This window comes from Liolophura sinensis, chromosome 1 (genome assembly GCF_032854445.1).
Source record: "Liolophura sinensis isolate JHLJ2023 chromosome 1, CUHK_Ljap_v2, whole genome shotgun sequence".
NCBI classification, from domain to species: Eukaryota; Metazoa; Mollusca; class Polyplacophora; order Chitonida; family Chitonidae; genus Liolophura; species Liolophura sinensis.
In genome coordinates this window covers 74214843-74228292 of record NC_088295.1, presented here as the reverse complement: position 1 = coordinate 74228292, position 13450 = coordinate 74214843, and the positions used below count along the sequence as shown (strand labels likewise).

Sequence of the window (13450 nt, the reverse complement as noted above, 5' to 3'; positions counted from 1 at the left end):
ACCAGTACTATGTATCATTACCCAATTACCTATTACACAGAAGCATGGGTATACCATCATCCACTCGGTTTTCGTCAAAGCTTGTAAAAACGTCGGAAAAGGTGGGCACTACAAGTCAGGACTAGTGGACCAGAGATGTATAAGGCTTCTGATCGAATCAATGATACGCTAGGACATCGATACATATGGATATACCGTTACCTGTAGACTACCAATAGGTAAGATCAATTTCCTTCAGCCATCACGTTGAACATACCTGGTGTGTAGCTGATATATTAATGCAGCTTCCGTGACATTTCATAGCGAGGCTTTAGAGTGTAGCGGTAGATGAGTGCCCCCTCATCTATCCTTCCAGTCACGAAATGCTTTACTTATGTCTGCTAGACCGGACACGACTTGCTTCAAGGTATGAGCCCAGCTCTGTAGTCAGGCAAATGGAAGGCAGACCGCGAGAATACGAGCAACAGCAAATAGTTTGTCTGCTGATATTTTACGCAAGGTGGGTATAGAATGACCCAGAGCAGAGATTGACAGCAACTGATGTCGAAAGGCCAAATAACCATTTCTTTTGTAACTGTGACGTCACCGCAAAACCGAATTTGTTGATTTTCACACTAATTGTGCTGGGCAAAGTTGACTGATTAAGTAGAAACTATATATGTTACGTCCAGCGAGGCCATTTCTAGTTAGAAACCTTATTCAGTGCAAGAGCCAGATATATCTGTTCATATTTACTTTAGACAACAAATTCTAACCCTTTAAATTAGGCAATAAATATTATTGATTTTGATTTTACGCACACACCGGGAACTGGTCCAGGCTGTACCCAACTAATTAAAGGCTTAACTTGTTCCCTTTCACGCTTAAAAATCTTGTAAAATTGAAATAAATGTTAACTGTGCGTATAATTGATTCAAAGATAATTTCTTGCCTAACTTCTTGCTTAAGTGATAATAAAAACAAGTCACCCTCCAGCGTAATTCCTGCACATTCAGTCAGCGACCCCTGCTAAATAGTTCACTACCCCGCTTTATTAAATTTAATTTACTACATATCTTTAATGTTACTTAATCATGTATTTTGCAAACTTTATCACATCGCATGTAGACATCACAAGCGCATGGACATACTGGGTGGTTATGTATAAAGGGCAGAAGACTATCTGAAGATGGACGTGAGATAGCTGTCCGCATAATAAATTATACATCTTTACATAAGATTAATTATGTAATAAACTTACAAATAAAAGACGTCAGTCAAGATGTAGCAAAAGAAATACGGCCTACACATTTCATAGGCGGTTTATCTTCGAAGTATGCGTTATCTGTACTTACAAAAACAGAAATATTATACAGAATTTAAGATGTAATACAACATTTACGGAAAAGGGTTAAAATGTGTGGCAAAATAAAAATAAGTATTCTTTAAAACTCAGTATAAATTGTTTCAAAATATTAATTGACAGTTTGGTCTTTTGTGTTGAAATTATTTCACAGTCATTCAAATTTTTCCGAAGTTCCATGGTGAATCATGAATCTGTTACTACAGCTAGAAACGACTAGAAAACACAATATTACTGCTAAAACTACGATGGTTTTCCCTGAAAGTTTTTTTTTCATGCACAGGTAATTTCGTACATTACATACTGGATTAGGCCCAATCTGAATACTTTTCTAAATTTCACTAGTTTAGTACCATGACTTTCATTAACATGGTCATATATGTGCCGTGTTCTGCTCCGCCTCCATGGACGTAGTGCTCTAAAACATGTTCTCGCAGCGGGACAAATATGTTGACCATTTATACTTAGGATACACAAAGCAAACGACATGTTGTATTGTCGGCAATAAAATGAAGTGTGGGGCGTTTGAACCTGGTTGTATGTCATAGGTTGACAATGGCTGGGGGTAAGTGCTAAGGGTGAGACGTTATACGAGGTACTGAACACGATTCATTACATGACTGGTCAAAACGGGACGATGCTAGATAGCCGGAGGTACTTGAAATGAAGGTTGGACCTTTGCAAGTGGTGTCCGGAAACTTTTTCCAAACTACCAGAAAGGTAGATAAAATTTGTATACTTATCTTACTGACATTTTCTTCGTCTATTTACAAAGAAAACAGCTTGTATAAAATGATGCCGGTGTAGAATTCCACCAGGCGATATAACATAATGATCATGAACCATAAACGTACATACCTGATATACCTTGTGTAATATTTGACAATCCCCTTGTACCTAGGACATTATGCCTTTTACGACTCGCCTACAGCTCCTCTGTTAGCTTCAGAATGATCATAAAACCTCAACTAGCCGCTCCACTACGTTAGACATTCTCTATAAATATTTTCAATCTCCCGCGATGGATCTGTAGCAGGGGCGATCAGACACGCCTCGGATATGCTACAGCTGGCAATGGTTAGGGTTTGTTTACTGGTAGTAGTAAGTATTGATTTCTGAAGGGTATCACGCACAACACTGACCAAACATTAATATCACAGGCCCGGAGATATTTTATACCAGATCTTACTTAGCCGAGCCCAGTCCTAATTGGACCAGCGGCTTGCCTGATTAAAAGGTCCGCTTATATGAAGGAATTCTGTCGAACTCTCGCAGAATAAAGGAGATTATCGATCAGGCCTGGAATTCTGTTCAAACATCCCGATCCTCTCTACTGGTCAGAGGTCGGCAGATGTATCCCACTGATTTTCATAGCAGCCGGTAAAACGAGGAATGATTCATTCAAGCTACGAAAACAAAATTAAGCTATTTTGGAATTTTAAATAGTTAGCTGTTAAGAAAATTCAGTGTATGCCAATGGCGTTTAATATATACAGAAAACAAAATCCAGGACATTCCGATTCATGTGGTGAAAAAAGCGTAGGAATACTAGAGCAATTTTGGTAAAGGGCAATTAGTTTGGCCCCTAGTTGTCACTTATGAAAATATACAGCCTGCTATGATAAATGAATTTGAAAATAATTAGCAGGGTGTCTATACCCTTACAGGAGGAGCTTTAGTGATTGCTTTTTACAGCGCTAATCTAGACGAAAAAAAGCTCTCGCTCTCGATTAATCGGGTTGCGTGTCCAAATTAGGTGAGGGGAAAGGTCAAACAAAGGATCAGAGGTTACGAAAGCAAATCAAAAAGATTGGCAGATATAAATGTTACAGGGATTGGCATATTTTATTTGCATATCGTATTTACTCGTCAGCTAAGAAATCAGGTTATATGAACGTACTTTAAAATCCATGCATGCATGAATTACTCTAAATACATGTACATGTATATGAATAAATATATACAATTTTTAAAAAGGAAAATTAAGCATAAAATGGTATCATGTGTCTGCACATATACCTATCATCTCTCTGCATGTTTCCGACATCTGTAAGAGAAAAGCAAACGCTGTTTGTGGAGAACCAGAGGTAAAGCGGTGGGATGGTATGTGCTTTCTGTGGACAAGGGGGCGCAAACCCTGACGACCAAACTGTCGTATCGGCGAGCTAACGGGTAGTACCAGGGTAAACAACAGCAGTGAAGAATGACGATGCTGTGACCTAGACATTTAATCATCCACGCCGCTCTCCTGGCTTTCGTCGAGATAGTTAAAAGGCTGTATATTCTTCGTCTACAATTTCCAGAGATTTATTTCGCATCACTGTGGAAATTTATTGCCGAATCCTGAGTCCAAGCCATTCAGAAAAAAAAACGCGTACACAGGCTACGAATATTTTATTTTTGCCACAGTAGTTTTGTAGTAATACTTGCAGCGTTTTCTTTCTACACTCGTATATTCTGCTATTTTGCTCAATTGATGAGTCATTAGACTCAATGCTATCTAATCAAGAAATAATACTCAATCTTTCTTGTGGACACTGAAATGTTCAATGGGCGTTATATCCAGATGTCTGCAGGCTCTCATAAATTACACGAATTAGTCGCTTAGACTATTATTTAGTGAACTGTGTTAAGCAATATTCAGATCAGAAAAGTGAAACTCATCATGGCCCTGTTACACAGTTTGGAACAGACGTCACATTGTTAAGGTTAAAAACTAGAAAAATACATATCTTTAAATGTCTGCCTCCCCTCTCCCCCCCAATTAGTTTCATTCAAAAAATTTCTTGCTGTCCGAATTCATAGCAATGGACTTTTTAATTGATATCCTTTTTGTTGGAAGTAAACCTCAAAGAAAATTTGTCAGAGTTTGGGAGCGTCTGTTGACTACATATCATCCAACGCTACTTGAACGTGTGTTAAATGTTTTGTTTTTTGGGGCAGTGTTTAACAGGTTTTTGTAGCCCATACGTACAACAAAGGCGCCATAAGCATTAATAAAGTCACGCCGCGATCCCTGACCAATAAAGAAGACAGGATACCCATCGCACGATACGCTGTACTCGTTTATTCGTTCTGATTCTCACTAGGTGGCGCCACCCGTACATTTTCCCCCGTTGTGCGACGGGCTACTGGCCTGGAGTTTTTGGTAGGCCTAACTCTCTCCGTCGGTCTCACACAAAGTACCGGTAATAAATTAATCTTCGTGACACTTAAAAGACAAAAGGGGTTAAACTGCTATCTGTTTCAATTACGTCATACTCTAATATTGCAGAACCACAGAAATGAAGACGCTTCTATCTCTCTGATACAACTAAGACGATCGCATCCGCGTATCCTTCTGCCTGATCCACCTTCCGCTCCTCTCCGTTAGGGATTTAATAAGACACCGGTAAATAAATCGATGGCACAACGAGACTTGACCACACGAGTGGTGAAATGTTTAATAATTAACTAATCCGGTTTTCTTCGTTTACAGGTCACTAACAAGTTATGGCGTCGATGGAGACTCTCGAAGTAAAATGGCGGACGTGTCGAGCCAGTTGGGAATTCAGGCAGGAGATGAGAATTTTCAAGCACCCTTAGGATTGAGTATTTTGTTTTTGTGCATTATTAAAGTTAATGATAATCCTTAAAATGTTCCCCACGGCCTTCCCCTCCAAGCTTAGTTTTCCCTTTCCCCCAAAGAGGCAGCCAGTATTCTTAGGACAGTATTGATGACAACTTTTGTTCTAATAGCACATAGCAGGTTAGATTAATTTAATGCTCGTAATAAATAAGATAGTAGTTAGACATATAAAACTATGCCAGCTATATATATTTTGAGACTTTTCAGTGTATATGTTCTTACTACTTAAACTTTTGAAATCGTGTACATTAATTTACTGGGATTTTTTGAACTTAAATAATTCCCAGCGCTTTTATCAAGAATTGTTATTGGAAATGCTATTAGCTCTTAAAAATAATATATTTGTTATATTACAAGTTTAGTGAATTTCTACCATAAATTTCGATTTTCTTTCGCGCCTGATAGTGCAAAAGCAATACATTTTTCCAGTTAAGCTTTTATACAAAGTTAGTATTGATGAAGAAAACTAATAAATAAAAACACAGTTTAGCTATGGCATGATTGCGAATGATGAATATGCAGTAGTATTTTGGGTAATTATTACGTGCAACAGTCCAGTTATACATGTCGTCTGTAAATATCAAGTTGGTATCAGTGCTTGTATTAGTATGCATTTTTTTACTCTGTTTACTAGTAACTTATTGCCCTCTGTTAAACAGAATACAGTTAAAATATGTGAGATAGAACATTCGTTAAAATGTGGAACAATCCTCAACCCGACATTATATAACGTGTAATGACATTCAGGCAGCATTGCTACATGTCTTAAAATTCATCAATGGTCGTTCATCAGTGACTAGGTATGCCGAACTATGAAAAAGTATATACCATTTTTAATTAATTTATTTTTATTAATCTTGTTAAGGGTCCAAATGTCATGAAAGTTACCAGTGTTTTTAAACGTTAACAAAGGGAGCTCTAGACACAGTTGTCGTTGTCACGCAGTACATGGGATATAAAGGTTAATAAGCTGACTTTATCAGTAGATTCATCTGACTTTTTATAATGACCAATATCCACTCTTTAAAAAAAAAGCGTAATTATTACCGGTAGAAATGGGCGTGACTTAATACCCAGTTTGTTCAGCTGAACAGACCAACAGAATACTGTGTATTTTGTGCAGGATAATATTTTTAGTGTTGCAGTGGGATAAATTAATTTTGTTTACTTGTAACTAGATATTCGACGTGAAATGATTTTAATCTCTAAGATAATTCTGACCAATGATTGCTCTATTAGTCTCGAATAATCTATAAAATATGCCAAATTTATTGCTTGTCTTGATTTCTTTATGACATGAATATTTTCTAAAATATTTTCGGCCGATATTTTGAGGAAATTTTTGAAATAAACTGAAGTGTTTATGAAATAAAAGAAACATTTTAAAAATACAAAATATATCCAAAAAATATTTTTAAGAGGTGTACATCTAAGATTGCTTGTTTTAAAATTCCTGTCCAGGCGTAAGCATGTTCTGACTGTCTCTCCTGTAAAGTCAGGTTTGTCCAGTGGTAACTATATGTGTCTAGCAGCGAAAACAATAATATGTGGGTTGTTTTCTTAAAGTTTGAGATGCTGTGTGTGGCAGTTGTCGGGTATCCATTAGGTATGACCTTTTCACCTCGACTCGTTTAGCTGCTGTAAGTGTATATGGTTTCTTATATGATTTATGTGCTGTGTTTATTGCTTCATCAAGGCATAGAGCACCAATGTACTCCGGGTAACACTTCTAGTACATATTGTCTACTTGCTGTTATATTATCTCACCCCATGCAGATAAAAACGGGATAACTAATAACTGGAGACACATAATAAGCCTCTTCGTTTAGGACCTAATTTTGTCTGTGCTTTTTGTCTGTGCATCATATTTTACTGTTGTACGCGTATATGTCTTCGCGAACATTTTTGGCACTCTAATTCTTTCTTTAGTCAAGAAAAACATCACTTTCAATGCTGTTTTTTAATTAAATATCTTGGCTAAAGAAACACTGTAGGTGCCATACACCTGTCGGTTATTAATCTGATTGCTTGGACACTCAGGTTTTGTGAGTTGGTATTTTATTGTAACATACATTGTACACGTGTGCAGCGTGTAATCTAAGATATGTCAGCGTGGATATATCTGTGATAGTCTAGACATACTCAATGTCTGCTACTTAGTGAGTTGGGACAAATACTCTAAACAGAAACTGACACGGATATAAAATGTGTATTGTAAACAGTTGAAGCTGAAGTATTTTAAGTGCACCACAATACTCTTAAAATACTAGTCTGCACACAGATCTCTGATGAATTACCCTATGATATAGGGCTTCATTGGCATCAACGCGCCTCACAATAATTTTTGTTGATTTTGTGTACTCCTGTCTCTGAATTTTACAACATGTTATGGACAAAAGCATTTATTTTCATTCTTTAAAATATATTTATTTATTTATTTTGGTGTTAAACTAATCTCGTTATTAATTTGTTAAAGAAGAATGAAATGTCTTTTTGATTATGTCCCAAATATGATATTTTTTTTATATTACTAAGAGAAAAGGTATGGTAAATGTTATAACCATGTTATAGATTTGCATTTAAATGTTTGCAAACGGCTTGTTGTCTATAGCCTCGTCTATAATCCGCTTTAATTTTTATCATACCATTGTTAGTTTATGGGGGCATTTTTTAAACGTGGTTGTTTTTCATGCTTAAAGTGCCCAAAATATATTTTTACGCCGAGCTAAAGTTCCCGATAGATTTACTTGTGAAAAGTAAAAGCTGTAGTGGTTGTCAAAAAATGCTACTCTAACATACGCACAACTAGCTGTATACTGTTTTTAAATGCATAAATATATTAAATCTTATTTCTAGACTCGCTTTACTGTGTAAGTTTCTACACATACTCTGTAACCTACCATTTTTAATTATGCACATCAAATCGAGGGTGTGCTATTAAAATGTCTACGCTTCTTTTCTCGTTGGGTTTTTCTGTTCTACCACACTCAGACAGAAAGGAATGCCATGGACGTTTGTGTAGCGCTTGGTTAACCATCTCTTGGAAATTAACCTGTGGTACAGATTTACATGTGAAAACATGCCGATATGAAAACTCACTGGGACATGAATCTCATCATGATTGGATTTTCACACATCGTTTCATGGTCTTTTGGGGTAATAGTAGGGAAGGGAGAGTGACTTGTATGGCTGGCAATTCACAGCCTAGCTTGTGTGTGGACATCCCCAGACGGAGACCGGCCTGGCTGTTATGCCGCCTGCTCTCTCAAGAATCCCCCACCACTGAATGAGGCCACAAGGCTATTATCAAAGGTGTGAACACCGGCAAGATCAAACGAAGCGATCAGTGACAGCAGTATAAAGCCAAGATTTTGTAGGAAATTTTTACGCGAAGAGAATACTTAATGCGTGTATCCGATCTTGTCACCCATCAGATGGTTAAAAGAACCACTCCTTATAAAGTAGCATGGCCCGTGTAGTTACATGGCTTTCTATTTAATAAGATTGAATTTATCCTAGACATTGACATAAAAAAACTTAATACAATAACTGAAGAAGTATTCGTTTAGCCACTCTAAATTGTGTTTACATTATCCGAGTCGACCTCGTGGGCCTCGTATACAGAAGTTAACACTGGAACCTTGGCGGAACCGCGGGGCCATATAAACTGTGTAAAACTGTCACCAAGGCCCCACAAGAAGCCGGCAGGGAAAGTTCAGTGCTGGTCTCAGATCGGCGAACGTTAGCCATAGCTTAAGATGAACACTTCATCAATGGGTGAACCAGAAGAAAACAGATCCGGTCTAGACCGTTCAAGCTGTTATTTACTTTCCTAAACAATATTTTCTGATTTTCTGTTTCGTATTACTTACACCTGAGAGAGATTTTCGAAAGACATTTTTAAATTTACTTTCAGCACATGAAATGAGGTTTGTGCCAAATTAACATGGAAAATATTTTGTTTAAACCAGCGGCGTTTTAGCTGGCATCCCTGTCTCACACCAAACTGCAATTTTCATACAACACAGAAAGAATATTTTGAACCCAAGTTATCAAAGCTAAATCAAGAGTTAGAGATAAAAATGGTAAGGTTCACAATGTGAATGCAAAGACACGTTTAGCACTATGTATTGTGATGTTTTTTTCTCACTCGACTCTACCCCTGCCTAATGTGAAAGATAGCTCAGTGATTTAGCATATTTTTGGGCGAGTTCGAATGTAGAGAGTTTCATGCCCAGACAAATACTGCTTCAGTAGGAAATTAATGGAAATTGCACAGTGGCCAGCCTGGGAATGATGAATATGGAAGGGAGTGAATAGGAAGAAAAATGGCGTTGAACGGTTAATGATCATAAATGACCCTAAATGATATCGGCTATTCAAACTGTTGTTATAAAGGAACAAAGGATTTCGAGGGTTGGAAAAGTCAGTAAGGTGTAACAATGTTTGAGCGATTGTAGCGGCTTGCCACGTCTTTCAAAAGGGTACACTTTAAACATTGCCTTGGGCAGTTCGACAGGCCGGTGAGCCAAGCGGACACGTGTGAAAATAGGGTGAGAAAGTCAATGGAATAACATAGGAAAAACAGCGACAGGGACACACGGGGGGAAACATGTCAAAAGTGATACGTGTAAGGCGAGGAACGTTGACCTTCCCTTGCCGAGAAGGTAAGTGTTTATCTACTTTACTGCTGATCATATAAACCACGGGTTCAAGTACTCTCTTCTGTATATGCATCACAGTGGCGAACTTGGCGTTATTAATCCTGACATTGTTTTGGATTAAATGGAGACCCTCTAGTGGTTTATCAATTCACGGTCAGGTAGAGACTGGTGACCGAAGCTAATTCAGCCTGAGCTAAAGCTTATGGATACAAGGGGGATGTTGAAGGCTTTGATGATAGGTGGCTCCAACTCCGAGCGGTTTTCTGGGGATCGCCACAAAACATTGCGAGCCGTGATGGAGACAACATTAGCCTAGGCTGTGGACAATATTACTCGGGGCTCGATGTACAATTGGCGGATTAGCTGTAAGTCTCTAGGCTTTGCTTCTTCTCGCCCTTATATCAAGTCAAGATTAACCTTGTGTCCAATCACTTAATACATTGCCCACTCTGAATAGGCCATGTTCAGCATCGCCACTGACCAGCATTAATAGGCAATGCTGAATTGTTTAGGCACTGCGAAATAAATGAAGTTGGAGGACTAAGTCTAAAAGAAAATGGAGAGAGAGAATGGAAACTCCACAGAGAGAAAAAAGTGCTCTGGACTTCGTGGCAAGCGCACTCATTATAAATTAAGCTTATTTTCACTGTGAATCTGATAGCCGTACACAGGTGCTTCAAAAGTCAGCCTGGATTCTGAGAAAAGATAGGATGCCACGTGCTGACAGTGACCAAGATTGCTATCGGAACGAGTTAACCTTGCTGCCAAATATAACCGTCAGTATATAAACTCAGCATTTGTCATGAACAGAGGTTAGGCGACAATAATTTAAAAACTTATTTCCATTTTCTGAAAAATGGTATAATGGCTAAAGAGAAAGAAATGTGAAGAAATTAACAATGATACAAAACTTACAAATACACCCCAAAGTATTCTTTTTAGGATAACTAGCAATGTACAGAAATGAATATTTCTATATTGAAATATAAATCTGACAGCCAGTCAAAATGAATTTGATATATATTTTTTATTAAGGATTATTGGGTAAAAGGATAAGATCTAAATTTCGCCGGTGTTAGATGATGGAGTGATGTGTCTATGAGAGTAGTGGCCTTACACGTCCGTGTAGACAATAGCTAATGACTGGGGAGCAGCCATCATACATCACACACATGCCACACACTGAACGAACCATACATGTATTTGACGATAATATACGACAACAACACTGTCTGCTCCACTAACCTACTGAGGGACTTCATTCACAATCATTAGGGAGTAGATTTACACATCAAATTGACACAGCGATGATGTATGACTTGTGGCACCATGGCGTTTGGTCCACTTACTGTTTTACGACCCATTCTCACACCGGTTCAATACACACTCGTTAGTTTACTCAAAAAGTCGCTTGGCACGTGGAGCGTTTTACAACCACAGTTTTACGACAACATGTTAATAGATACGATCTGCTATATAAAAGATTATCTAACACAACAGTGCCGATGATAAAGTTCCTTTAAAAAAAGATAAAAGGCTAGTGACACGATGAATGACGAGCACATATGGAGACAAAATGACAAAAACGTCGATAAGAGGTAACGACATTTAGAGCCGATCTAGAAATGAAGCAGGTGAATGTATTATTGTCATATTTTAGAAGTATGTCAAAGGGTAGGGAATAAATGGATGAATCATTATATCTTAATACCACAACAACACATCAGCAATACTTCGAATAAACAGAGGTAAGAGGTACAACTTCCTGTGTGAAAATTGCAAAGTCCATAATCAAACAAAAGGAGACAGACATTTCTAAATAAAACCTTCTAAAAATGGCTAGGAATTATTTCATGGATTCAACGTAATTAAAGAATGTGATACTATATGATTTAAAGGGCGACAGAAAAATACTTAAGAAAATAAATATTACTGATAACGGCCATAATGCTCAGTTTATTGACGCCCTAGTTATTTGGAGGATTTATAATAAGATGCTGAATTCGGTGGATGCAATGAAAATGGAGATTTAAAAAATTTAATATAAAACGATGTCTGGTAGCCAGAAAATAAATTGCTCGACAAGAGCAGGGTTTTTTATTTATAAAATTATGTTTTATTTTCTCTGCTGTGAAATGGAACCATTTAAAATTGATCACATTCGTTCAAGAAAGACGCTGGAAGTCCTGCTGTATTTTTTAATCAAGTGAACAATTTTAAAATTTATTAAAATAAACAGAAACAATGCCTAGGCATAAGGCAGCGGCTGGCTATTGTAAACTCTGTATATAAAATATATAATTTTAGAACAAAAGTGTTGATTTATTTCTCAATACATAAAGTGTACACTTAGGTTTCCACTCAAAAACTGAAGAAACGCCAGGGATTGGCTTTTCCTTTTTATTTCAGGAATTTGTATCCTTCCGTGCTGAATAAAACTTCGTAAACTGCTTAAAGTAATTGGTCCTTTAAAATTATAAAAATTCAGTAAATCTAAAAATAAGATCAACATACTGGACTTTCCAAAAGATCTCTTTAAAATTTACGTTTAATTTTTCGTGGCAAATTGTGGGAAAAAATTCTGATATTGGCAATATGAGTATGCTATCATAATAATATGGCAGTGCGTGTGGCCTAAGCTTACTAAGATCAAAGGAAGTTCCCATCATGCAAATACACAGAGGAATAAAGTGATAACCCCAGCTACATTTACATTAATATAGGAATCTTAAACTACACCTAGCCAACTAATTCTACCTGGAATGCAATACTCCAGACATTTTGACATTTTTACCTTGAGAAACGTGACAACAGAAATATTTCGAATAACTGTAAACAGGTCTTTAATAGGACGACATGCAGTTATGCCACCCACTACCATCACCAGATGTGACAGATGAGTTTTATCGATAAAACATCACTGAGATAAAAACTCGGCAACAGCATCACAACAGGCCATATAAACCATAGATAATGGCGTGTAATCAGGACAGAGACACTAAGAGGTGCTACAGCACGGGGAAATATGTGAGGGTAAAGCTGAAGTTTACAGCCAGGAGTTGAGGGAGCGAAGCAATGTCCGCCGGGAAAACATAACGCTCTATCCACCGTAGAGCGTATACCAGCCATTCCAACACCTCAAGTGGGCTATTACTCTAGGCTATTCGTCGACTCTACCCCAACCCGAAAGATAAACGATTATAGAAAATATATTACCTTTTTAATGGGAGACAAATTGTCAGCCGTGACATCCAGTGTTCTTCACCCATAAAAATGGATTTACTATAAAATACTGCTTGTCACTGGCACCGTTTGGCTGGTAGGCGGCGTCACGTGACTTATCCTCCAAGAGAGCGCCTCAGTACTGGCCGAATCAACAGAGGGTTTGTATACGAGCACGGTCTTGCAGGGCTCCTGGATCAGAATGGGTACAAAATGTATCAGCTACCAACAGACAGAAAGCCTTTATATCCGGAGGAATTTGAACTAAACGGAAAACAAAGGCAGGTGGCAAGTTCGCAGCACTCGCAATTTACAAGACTTGTGGCGACAACTGAGGAAGAATAGACTGTGATTAGCAGCAATTTGCAGTTACGTAGGTAAAGCAGTCTCTAAATGCTTCTTATTTTTTCGGAGCTTTACAAGCTGTATTTTCCATACTTTCAGGACTAACTTCTAAAAAGCCGAGCAGATGCCGCACTTTGTCATTTTCAGCCGGTTGGTTTAACTGTAGTTTACCTACCTCCCACAAGTAACCGATATGCCTACAGAAATGCCCATTACATGTCGACATTCGTCAGGGAAACTCTCTGAGGG

At 37.8% G+C, this 13450-nt stretch overlaps 1 protein-coding gene across 1 annotated transcript in view; it reads right to left on the bottom strand.

Annotated features, from left to right (window-relative positions):
* LOC135474448 (homeobox protein Hox-A3a-like) overlaps positions 1–12976 on the bottom strand; it is a 29569-nt gene extending 16593 nt beyond the window's left edge. Inside the window, 1 exon segment of the mRNA XM_064754179.1 lies at positions 12851–12976. The gene's annotated coding sequence lies outside the window, so the exon portion shown is untranslated.
* Between the last annotated feature and the right edge of the window lie 474 nt (positions 12977–13450).